The sequence below is a fragment of the Egretta garzetta genome, unplaced genomic scaffold (assembly GCF_000687185.1).
Source record: "Egretta garzetta isolate BGI_Z169 unplaced genomic scaffold, ASM68718v1 scaffold434, whole genome shotgun sequence".
Lineage (NCBI taxonomy): Eukaryota > Metazoa > Chordata > Aves > Pelecaniformes > Ardeidae > Egretta > Egretta garzetta.
Genome location: NW_009259584.1, coordinates 1681697 through 1694653, shown reverse-complemented (window position 1 = coordinate 1694653; position 12957 = coordinate 1681697). Strand labels below are relative to the sequence as shown.

At 35.3% G+C, this 12957-nt stretch overlaps 1 protein-coding gene across 1 annotated transcript in view; it reads left to right on the top strand.

Annotated features, from left to right (window-relative positions):
* Nucleotides 1–12957, top strand: part of MALRD1 (MAM and LDL receptor class A domain containing 1) — a 276978-nt gene that overhangs the window by 201149 nt on the left and 62872 nt on the right. The gene's annotated exons all lie outside the window — the stretch shown is intronic.

Here is a 12957-nt window from a genome sequence, read left to right as displayed (position 1 = left end):
TGGCTGAGTGTAGTATCTGAATAAAGATATTTGCCAGTGGGTTGTGAAAGACAGATTTGTATTATAACTGGCAGTTGAACATATGAGTAATTATAGCAACTCAGAATATTATTGTCATTGAGGGCCTGTTAGTGTTTTTATGAACTATGCTTGAGAGGGATCTACCATCACTCAACTATATTAGTTTTCTCCTGTATGAAAACAGTCAGAGAAGGCCTTAGTTTGGGATGGAAGAGTATTATAACTATCAGAGTGGTTCACAATTATTTAAAAAAGAAAACGGTTAGTTCTTTTATCTTGCTCTCTTCATAAAATATCTCAGCACCTCGCTGACAGGCTCTTTGAGAATTTACAATCTCACTTTTGCTACACAAGCTAAGTGACTTGAACTGTGTAAAAAAAAAAAAGTTAGCTTCTAATGCCTTATAATGCCACATTTATTCTGTGAGAAAGGCGGTGGCTTAATCTGCAAAAGAAATACAGCATATAATACAGTATCAGAAGAAAAAATTAAGTATGTGTGCAAATACAGCTTCTGATAGGAATATTGGCTATTCCTTATCTTAAAGAGCCAAGAGGGGAAGAAAACCAAAGAAACAGAAAACTTTTTGTGTAAATCTTCATTCATAAGGACCATCCAGGAATTATTATGGTCAAATAAATGCCAAAATGGATGTTATAAAAAAGTTCTTTAATAACTTTCTTTCTATTTATACAACTCCTATTGTTCAGGTAAGATAGCCGGTGTATGAATTAGTTGTTCAAGAAACTGTTTGCCTTTTTTTATTGTGATGAGTAAGCAGCTCCTTGGGGAATTAACCACATGCCGATTAAGTCTTAAAATGAAATATATGTTCACACGGGTGGCATTTGCTCAATCTCAAGCTGAACAAAAGTTTTGTTTATTTTCTCTGAATAATACCACCAATAGGCTCAGGCAAATACTATTTTGTAATGTTCTTCAATGAGCTGCAGACCACGTCCATAAACAAGTGCTTGTTCTACCCTTTTTATGTTAATCACCTTTGTTAACCATACCTGAAGAATTACTTAGGCAGTTTCATGGATAATGTACCATAATAGGAAGGGAAATTTTTAAATTGTGTATTTTAAGTACTTGTCATTAACTGGAAGACCTAGGTTTATATTCCAACAATGTATATAAATCAACTTTCTACTTTTAATGGAACTTATACTTTGGTAATTTATTATGAAAAATATGAATTCAGAGAAAGGAAAAAATCTTCGATGGAAAGTATATGTCAAGGTATCTTGAAATAATCGTAACTATAGAAATAAGGTAATTTTTATGGAGTAACATTTTTCTAATCACCTTCTTTTTCTTCAGAGATTTTCCAGTTGTAGAATATTTCAAAGTATCTAACTTGTAACACACTCTGTCCATCTTACAAATATGGTATACCATAAGGAAAACCTTAAGAAAAGTTGCTAAGAGTTATATTGGTTAGTTACTTTTTGTTGGATAAGTCAAAACCTCATACCTTGTCTATGTGCAACCACCTAAAAATAAATCAGACAGTCTTAGTTGTTCATCTAGGCTCTTTGCCCAGCTGCAGAAGAGGGCAGACATCTTCTTATATTCCTTTGTATGGTAAGCTCTTAATCAACCTGGAATTAGTTCTTACAAGCTGCAATAATTACACAATGGAAATAATAGCTTATCTTGCTCTATTCTGTATTATATCATTATTGTCTTGTCTGAAAATGAAACAGACTTTTCCTTGGACAGTTGACATGGTTAACTTAAATGAAGGATACTTGTCTTTGCATTTGCTTGTAGGCTCCAGACAATTTCTATGTATTTTTTATGGTGATTTCTAGAGGTATAGGAAGGGTCTGTACCTGAATACTTTACAAAACATTGTTATTTGTAAGCCTATTCTTTATGCTTTTGCAAGAGTGGCATAATTATATTACCTTAAAAGCAGCCTAGGCAAGTATTCTGGTATGGCCAATAATAGATACCCAAGGAAATGTATTAGAATGAAAGAAGAACATAATAAATTCCGGCGTCCCCCAATCTTTCCCAATCTGTGTTAATCTGTTGCAGAGATGCTCTGAAGCTCTGAAAGTTATGTTTTGTGATAGCTCTCAGCTGTTTTTTCTTCTATGAAGTAGCCAGTTCTTTCTGAATATACACAAATTTTTAGTTATTATTGGAAAATCATTTTTCATTTAGTTGTTATTGGAAAAACATCAGTTGGCAAACTTTAGTTGCAGAAAGTCTTTTTCATGTTTTTTAATTTCTGTCACATTGAAACCCTCTCCCATGGTCTGCTGTAGTTCATCTTCCACTCATTTAAATCTATTACCTGAAATTCAAATGTAGAGTATTATCTTTACCACCTTTTTTTCTTTATACCTGCATTCATAACCTTTCGCTTGCATTAAATATGCCATCCTGTATCTATCCTCCTCTATCCTGATGCTTCCACGGTTCCAAATTCTAGTAATCCACCTCATTCCTCACTTAATCAGGCATGCAATTTCAGGCGTCCTATATCTACATTACCCACACATTTTGCCTCCACCAACCACTCCACAGTTGTATGTAAACCCTGACAATTCTGCCTGTTTCTTCTATCATCCATCCCCCTCCTCCAGTTTTATAGTCACTCTTACTGTTGTCCCAGGTGTGTATTTCTCAAAAAGAAAAAAGTCTGTCTAATGGAAGACAATCTCCTAATGAATTTGTGACTTAATAAATAATCTCCTCTTCAGGCAAAAAAGGATATCTACGTGCTGTTATTTAAGTGTGCACTGATTTTCTGGTTTTTTCCATGGTTTTGTACTGTCCTGGGAAGAGTCCTATCCCAATAATCCTTGCTGGCCAGGTAGGCCAAATCTGTGCTTGTGAAGAGGCAAGAACTACATAAAATCTGTATAATAGAATAAACGACAACAGTTTAGGAAGAAGAACCTACCTCTGAATTTTTAATATTTTTCCTGACAAAAACCAGCTACTCAGGAGGAGGTGCTATTTTTTTACTACTAATTGTTTCTGAGTAACTGCTAGATTCAGATGGTAAAATTGTAAGATATTACCTGCAAAGAGTATAAAATCACTGCTCTGTAGATATTTGAGCAAGAACATTTTCCTTTAACAAAAACAGTGGGAAAGTTTACCTACTCCACTACCAGTCCTGCTTTGATTTTTGCTCATCATGTTTATTCAAAGATTTAGCTCAAAGAAAAGTGTATTACCTGCAGTGCAGGTTTTGTGCAATGTTCTCCCTTTCAGAAGAGAGCTTTGCTGCTGCAGATATTTTTCCTTTCTATTGTTATTTTTCATCTTGTCTTTAATTACTTCGGGTTTCCTGAGGCAACATGTTCTAAATAGAAGCAATCACAATTTAGGTGGTTGGGAGCTCTAAGCAATAAAGCATTACCAGCAGCTCTAATTCAGCTGAGGTTTTTATTTGTTTTTAAGTAGTCAGCCCTCATTAGCCATGAGAATTTCTGCAGATCCAAGAATATTTCTGAACATTAAACCAAGGTGTGGTCAAGCTATTCCCTGGCCTACTCCAGAAGTAACTTCTAGCTGATGCCCATGCATGGAGACACTTGAAGGGCCAGCTGTCAGTGGCAGAGGATCTAGCTTAGTTCAGGATCAGCTGCTAATGAGATGCCCTCTTACCATTTTTCAAGGTCCTTTATTTTCTGCTGATAAAGGCATGTGAAGATCTTGTGTTACAGGAATTACTGTTTCCTTAGGGACCAAAGAATTTAGTAGTTACTCAGTTCTTGTCATCTTCTTTAAACTTTTAAGTAATACCTTGATTTTTTTAAATAATTTTATTTAATATAGTATTTTTTAAACCTTAAAGTTAAAAAAAATTTCCATTTCTAGCTTCAGATGGACCCAGAATACCGAAGTATTGAATTAGATTTTGTATTCACTAATTATCTGTCTCATAGTATTTTCTAGTTCAGCTTAAATAGGAGAGACATCATGGAAATTCTTAAAAATTCTGCTTCTACTTAATTTAAATCCCAGCATTAACCCAAAGATGCCTAACTCACAATTTTTATCCTGCTTATATAAATCAGAATGCTATGTTTCATCACTAACTCATTACTGAAGAAATAAACTGGATGGAAAAAGTCTGTGTAATCTAAATAGTGAAGTATTAGTTACATAGCACTTTTATGTATTGGGACAGTATTCTCAAGGAACAAATAAATAATAAATATATTTTGAGACCTTTTCCAAAGATCACCAAAGCAAACTATTTGTGCTCATGGAGATCTCTGACTGTAAGAAAGTAAATCTCAGGACAAAGTCAGCATTGACTGCTACTTGAGACCTTCCATGCAGTGACATTACCTGCTTATCCCTCTTTAGCAACAACTCTTTTTGAACTTATACTTCTAAATAGTACTGCTTTAAGCAATTGCTTTATGTTTTGGTTTATTCAAAAAGAATAATGTTGACACCTTAAGATGAATATTTGGGCTGCGTTTTGGGTATAAACAGGAGCGCAAACATCATGCAGCGCCTTGGGCTCTAGAGTATTTTAGAAACCAGTATATGCTATTCCAGCGTTAGTCATGCTTTCATTAGTCATCACCGATTCAGTATTAACATTGCTTAGTAAAATAATTAACTATTCAAAGAAAATAATCTACTCCACCTTTCCTTATCATTCTGTATTTTTTTTTTCATTTCTTATTTTAGTATATGTTTGCTTTCATAGCTTCCCACAGATGCTCAGTGTTATCTGAAGTATTTTCTTTTTGTTTCGTGAACTACTTTTTATCACACTTCGTCATTTTATTTTAAAGTCTTTTCTACCCCTGGTTCTCTTTTTCATCCCACTCTTTCCTTCTTTGTTTACAAAACATTTTTTTAAAAAAAAGTGTCTTAAGCCTATCAGCTTAACATATGAGAAAGGACAGACAGTGTTACAAATTTCCCCACCTCCTACCCCTACTTGCAGCTTCACTTTCACCTGCAAGATTTGTCTGTGGGAGAAAATATCATTATGTAAGCATACATTGGAGACAAAAGGGCAAATCAAATAATGCAAAATCAGCATAGATGGGACATGTTGTCTCTAACACTCTGCCATCTGATCATGGTGGAATTGCACAAAACCCAATGCTATTTCCCAGTCTGCTGTGCGCTGTTGTTTTCCTTATGTTGCCATAGTTCTTGACTTCACCACACGGGTTACCAACAAAAGGGTCAGATTTGCCACGTAGGTACTGAAATACAGTAAAATCTTAAGTGGCTGTTGATGCCTTTCACTTAGGTGAAAAGTTTGCTTTGACATGCCATAACTCATCCAAGTCTTCCCGTTACTCTGTAGCTAAACACAAAATAGACATGCTGTAAAGGTTTTAAATAATCTTACATTAAGCAAGCTTTCACTTGTCGGGAAGAAACAAGTAGAAGCAGCAAATCAGAATCTGTGAATTACAAGACTGGATTTGGCTCTACATTAAAGCCCAAACCACCTACTACTTTAAAGGTTTTTTTTAAAAAAACGCACACAAAATCTTCCTACTATCCTAAAACATAATATCATTCAGAAATTGAATCTTCAGTTTCTTTGAGCCATCATAATACAATGAGAGATAGCCAGATCCATTCCTACAGATCATCTTTCCTAACTTTCTAGAAGAGCTGATATTGCAAAGAAGTGCTGAAGCAAAGGAATTGATATATAAATCACAAAATTTAGGATGGATATGCTCAGAACTTCAGGTCAGCCATAGTAAGTAAGGAAAATGTCCAGCTAGCAATATAACCTGTCCCCAACAGTTACGGATGCCTGGGAAGGAGGGGAGTTACACATACTCTTTTCCCCTGATACTCTCCCCATTGCCAGCCATTTGTAATTTAGAGTCTCCCTGAGCCATATGTAGTCTTGGCATAGTGATACTTACAGTTTTTTTCCCTTGAACTTGTCAGTTCCCTTTTTAACATCTGGGAAAATGCTAATATTCAGGAAATAAATTATATGCTGATGCTTGTATGAATCTAGGCTTATCTTCATAAACAGAAAAGCTGTTCAGTGCTTTCTCATTTAGGTCTTGAAAAGTATAAAAATGTTATTTAAATCTTCATGATTTGCTCTTCTGTCTGGTGGGTAGGATTTCTTCAAGACTTCTCCATATTGCATCAAAAAAGATGTATGCCAGATAGACCCAATCCTAAAGTTCTGTCAGAGCAAACCAATTTCCATTGATCTCCAAGCAACAGCAGAATTAGGCTGTCTAATATTGATACGTAATACCATATCAAGAAGGAATGAAAGGTGCAGGCTCAGACACCAAGCTGAGAAGGAGGAGAGTAGCCCGAAAGGCCAGAACTTTCCCTTTGTTCAAGATGAAAGGAAATGGGCTTTATCACTGACATCTTCCAACACAAACTGTCTCAGACAAGTGTTTATAATTAAAACATAGCAGAATGAAGATTGTTCCTAAGACTTTTTCACTGAAATAACTTAGTAACAGAATAATGACTATAAAGAGTATTTCCATGTAACATAAAGAAAGAGTTAAAAAAAAAAATCTATGTGAATAATGAACTAATGGCCACTGGTCAAAATCAACCATTAGTCTGAGCTACTATAATTTTAGATGCTCTATTTAGGCGTCTTAAATAAACAGTGTCGAAAACGGTGAGTAGCCATTCTTCAGAAGTCCATCCCCTTGTGATTTCAGCCACAGAGCAAAGGTGATATGTCTGGATGTGCTAATTTCATAACATCTTGGCTAGTTATTACTTATTTATTTCTCTTAACTTATATTGAGGACTTTTTCTCCCTCTCTTATCTCCGCTTCTTGGAACACACTTTTTGAGTCCTGATTGTTTGCAAACCTTCCCTGCTCTTCCTGCTATAAACTTCCATTTGCTTCGCAGCAGGATCTGAGTGTTTATATACAATGACATAATCTTTAATCGCATTATTCTATACTATTTTACTTAGAGAACCCCCTAGTTTTTCCAATACAGAGAAATCCCTGATGAGAGATAATTGAATATTTCGTTTTGTCCATGCACGTTATTCAGATACAACTCTGAACGTAGAATGATTTCTCTTTATGGTTTTCTATACAGCATACAGCTACAGTGTCCAAATATTTAAAAAATATTTGATAAATACCTCCATAATTACTTCTTATAGCATAATGTTATCTACCTGCCAATTAAAAAGAGAATGAAATCAAATAACCTCTCTCATTTGAGGTATCAGATTGGAAATGCCCAAAACCATTTTGTTTTCAAAGTCATAAAAATAAAGAATCCTGAACTGAAACAAAATGCAACATACAAAATGGCAAAAATGTTTCTTTTGTACAGACCTTAAACCAGCAGACCAGCAAAAGCATTATGGGCAAACTAGTCAAATAACCAAACAGCCCAGAAACCATCCATTTACAGACAATTTTGTATGCTCCTTGGCACTTTCAGTAGATCCCATTTCACTAGATCTTACAAGAAAAGCATAACTGACACCCGTAACTAATCAAGAGACAATGACCCAAAAAGTATGGTGTGTTGTTTGTAAAAAAAAAAAAAAAATCTCACTGGTGCAGAGAGAGTCTTGCTGAAGGGGGTGTGTGCGCACGTGTGTGTGTGTGAAGCAATAGCAAGAAAATTCTGCAGCAGAACAGAACTCATCTGACAAATGCTTAGGTCAAGGCAATGATCCACCTCTGAAACTCCCATAGGAACACAGGAGATACTGGAAGGGTTAGCTGCCTGAGTTACTGATACTACCATGTTAGAGCACAGGCAAAAACTCTGTAGAGGAGACTTAACTTCTGATTTCTTTAAGTTGCAGAGCCATGGGAATCACTGTTAGCTTGTCTGTTCATGCTTGCGGTGAAGCAGAAATCTCTCAGGCTGAGATCTCGGGGAGCTTCTTTTCTCAAGGGCAAGAGGTGATTCAGGGGGAGCTTCTGGGGGAGGCTGCCTGTGAAAACAAAGGAGAGGAAGAGGAAAACAAGAATAGTAGTGACAAAGGACTGGGGATACAAGGGGATATTTGTGAATAGTTTCTTTAGTTAATTAGTTTCTCCCTGAAACTAATCCGAATATAGTTCAAATCCTCATTGCTTAGCATTTCTGCATTTTTGAAGAGTAAAAATTATAATCCAGGGCACAGTGCATAAGACAGATTTTTCAGCCTATTTCAGTATCTTCCAGTGCACAGACCTAGCTGGTGGTGAAGCCACAATTTTTGTGGTTTTCACAGGAAGGGAAATTGGGAATAATTTTAGGATAAGATAGTTATACTATACAAACTAGCATAATCAGTGGCAAGTCCTGAATGCAATTAGGCTATGTATGTTTAAATAAATAAACATAGCACCTTGGTCCAAATCTTTCAGTTTCTCGCTGACTTATACCTGTACAGAATACCGAAATCTTCTGATTCAAGCTAGGTGTCTTTTGGGAAATTAAAAATCTTTGGATTTACTAATAGTGTATTAAAATAGTTTCATTAATATTGAACCTTCAAAACCCATCTGTTTACACCAAAACACCCAAGCAAATCTCAAATCACAGAGAAGGTATTTTGCCTTGCTGATTTTCTTCATAAAAATAAACATATTTCCTTGGAGGGATAGAGAGAAATAATTTTTTGAATGAAATAATTTCATGATACTATCTTAGAGAGAAGAAAATTCTCAGATTCTTCATTATGAAAAACTTACCTCTCTCCTCAATAAGAGTAAATCACAAGCTCAGATTTATCTCAGAAACTATAGCTTAGCATAGTTTACTTCAGGGCTCTCAGCTAATGATAAATTTGTATCTGTAGAAGCTACCTTTCTTTAGAAGTTGAGCGATAAAATATTTAGCATAGTGTTGTGTTCCCACCCCACCTATGACAATGTGCTGATTCCAAGAAACTGTTCTTTTCTCTACTCTAAACCTGTCCTGTAGTCCAGCCCACCTCATTTTGTTGGAAACTAAAGCTTCACAGCTTCTCCAGTTCGCCATTGTTCCTAATAAATAAACAAATAAATAAATCCATCAAAATAGCAGGCATAGCTAGCAATTCCTGGACTGTTCTTAGCAGAAATATGACAAATATTGCCATATTTCTGTCACAGGTAGTCACTGTGTTCCAGCCAGAAGTGATAGTTCTCTGAGTGGAAACTATAAATCATAGCTTGATTTTAGTGGCAGTAAACCTGTCCATTATCCCTTATGTTTGTATGTTAGCAAACTATGATCATTTAAAAGAAATTCTGCACAATTCTGTACAGACGTATAAAACTCTGAAGTCATTGGGCCAAGTTCTGTTTTTGTTAATTCTGGCTTTCTAACAGGGTCTCTGGGATCTTTTTCAGCACCTTGCCTCATACTTCTGTGTTCCCACGAGGGGAAGAGACTTAAAGATTCAATTGGCAAGATCCAATTTCCCCCTTTTTTGTCTTTTTACAAGCTTTGAAATTAACATTTTATTTTCTAGCTGAAGCTTTATTGACACTGATAAAGACTCACAGACAGATTGTTAAAGTACTTGAACAACTCTAGTCTGGTTAATTTTTTTTAACAAGGTTATTCCTTGCAGCCACCTTGAATGGGCCGATTTCATGCCCTGATCCAATGTTTACTGAAGTGAAAGTGAGGACTGCCACTTATTTCAACTTAATTAATGCATTGGATTGGACCTGTAATTAATTTATACTCGTCTAATGAAAACTGTTGGAGGGGGTTATTTTTGGCCTCTTTTAGCTACAGTTAATAGGTCCAGGTTTTTTATTAGATTTAGTAGGCAAATTACTTATGCAAATATATCAGACAGGTTGTTAGTTTTCAAGGGTCTGATGCAAGGCCCATTAAAATCAATGAGTCTTCCCATTTACCTAAATGGGCTTTAGAGCAAGCTCTGATACAACTGAGTTAATGCTGCATAATAGCATGTGGTAACTTTATTTCATGCTTCCTAGTGTTGACTTTAATGCCAGTGTCTACTAGTCTTAATTAGAACTTACTGTTACAGGTGATTTATAAATATAAATGGAGACCTACTCTGCACCAGGGATCTCGGTATCTGAACTAGAAAGGCAGAAAAGACACAGATAGCATGGAGGTGTTGTTCCATTCAAATTAAGCATGTTTGTGTGTTTCTGGCTGTGCTAATGATGGTGTAATACAAACATTGATTTTATATAAGCATTTGGGTAATAGTAGTTCTGTGGTTTCCTGCGATTGAACCCTGTGATTCATGGGCAAAATGTTTACAGTGCCGATCTGTCAAGTTTGGCATTCAGTCAGGAAACAAAATGAGGATGCTCCATGGATGACAAAAGCAACAGGTACAACAAAGCATACATGTACAGAAAATGTTCATCAAACAACAGTAAACGTTTAACAAATCCCTATCCCACAAATATGTAATTGTGTCTTTGATGAGCACTTATTGACTTAACGCTTTTCATAATGTAAAAGTTCCTTACTCCCAAATCATCAGCTCATGAGCTCTATTTAGTGTAATAGATGTCTTGATGGTTAGCACATTGAAATAAAAATGTATATAATGGCATCCATTCTATCTGACAACAACAAAATCAGGTATATTCAGTTGTAGTTATTGCAGTGCATGGAGCAGTCCATACCAAATTTGGTTTGGTTTACACACTGGTATGATTTTTGCTTTTTTGGTATCTACCTCAAATTCTTAATTTCTCCAAAGCGTGAGGATGCTCATAGGGGAGCACTTCTTGGTCTTTAGGTCATAATTCACCCATCACAGCTGCATGAGTACGTTTCACAAAGGATTTAGGACCAAATTAAAATAAAGATTTTAGGACCTAATTAAAATGTCTTATGATGTACAAGCAGAATTTATATGCACACTTTCAAACCCTTTCTTTTATTTTGGTTATTTGCCATATGCAAGGTAAAAATAAGTGTAAAATAAAACACTGAGTGCAAAGTAAAATAAATAAGGACATGTCCTCAGCTTGCTACTTAAAAAAAATCATGATTCCTTTAGCTGTAATGGAACATCAACAATTGCTGCTTGTCACGCAGATCTAAATCCAGACTTGGTGTTCCATAGAGCAGAGGTTATTTTCTCTGAAATTGTTTTTGATTAGTTTGCTTTTCCACTGTGTGTAAATACTGAACGTATTCCTGAAGATCTCTTAGTCCTGCTTTTCAGTGATCATGCAGCCTGGATACAGAAACCTAAGCTTTTATCCTGTGTTCCTTAGAACACATCATTTTCAGTAGATTTATCTCCAAATCCTTAAACAGCTTCAAAAAGACACAGCTTTTTAAAAAGGTAACCTGTAAAATATCTTCTCCACTCCTGAATGTGGTCTGAAAATGAGAGCCACACAGCACTTGGGAGATGAGTGCTGAGTTGGGAATATCTCTTCTGCATTTGGAAAAAGGTGAGGGAAACATTTTTTTGGCATGTCAGTACTAAGCAATTGCTGAATCTAAGGATTTTACATGACTGAAATGGCCCATGGGCCACAAATGGATAGTCCAATTTGCATTGAAAAAACACACTTCAGCTTCTGCTGTTTACATAACCTTCATATATATCTACAAGCAAGAGTGGTTATAAGATTCATGTATATGCATACGTTTAAAGTTGGTTTCTACAGCTGAGTCAGGTGAGAACACTACTATGTAACTCAGCACAACGGAGGGTATTTATTTATGTCTCTCAGTAGCACCAGCTAATTTTTCGCTGCAAACTGCACTGCAATGTTAATATTTTAGTTCAATTCTTTCCAGTGGCAAGAAAACAGAATGAATATTGCCACTCTTTAGAATGAAACATGTCAGTAGCAGATACCGCAATGATGAGCTTAATATAAATAATTACATAGATAGTAGCTTTATATGCAAGCAATTAGTTTTGTAATAAGTTGCTTGAGATTTCTTTTCAGTTAGAATTAGTTAATGATTTTCTAGATTTTCATATTCCTAATTACTCAGTTTAAATGTTAGCTATATATAAATTAATGTTTTATAAATTTTCAAAAGTTTTACCAGGCACATTTAATTTATAATGAGGAAAAGCATCTTACTTTGAGTAAAGTAAATAGATTGAACTTGGGAGTACAGTTTTGGCAGATCACAGCAGTCATAATGTCTTACATAATGTCATCCAGAGCACAATTATCCTATTGCATCTGAAACCAAACAGATGTGAACTAATGAATACATAATGTGAGTTAATAAGCAAGGTGATATTCTTATGGTCTCTGAGGTATATTCTCATCTTATTTACTGTTCTGATCTAAAATGATTTTGCTGATTTCAGGGTGATTTGGATTTTTATTAATGTACTGAAAACATAAAACAGACCTCAACAAGGCCCCTGGTTAACCTTACCCCTAACTTAACCTCTGGTATATGTTGGAGAGATCTTCACTGCTCTCAGTGAATATTGCACACTAAAATAATTGGCTTGCAAGTCAGGAAGAACTTCTTTCTACACATTATTTTCTAATAACAATAGAGAATTGTGATAGAAAATAATAATAATTAAAAAATCTCTCATTCAATAAAGCATTCAAGCATTTGCCTAACTACTGAATTTAGTATGGTATCATTTACATGCACAAGCGCTTTATATGATTGGGACCATAAGGCTGAACTGATCAGTGCTCCAAAAACCCAAAGATAGTTTAACACTCAAGACTAAATTCATAACAAGCAACACATTCAAGCATTGTTTAATTTAAGAGTAGATTTCAATTCTTTTTTTTCCTGAACACAGTGAGTAGAAACCTATTAGGGAACATATAATGAATATGACAGATGTAGGGAATTAGACTGGGTCAAAAATGCTCACAAATGCGCTATAAATGCAATCTTTCCTGCAACATTAACAAGTGATCATAGTAAAGTCAAATATATTTGAACTGTGTGCGGTTAATTTTCACTGGATCAGAACAAACACAGAAAAACTAAAACTGGACTACACAACAACAGAAGTGCAT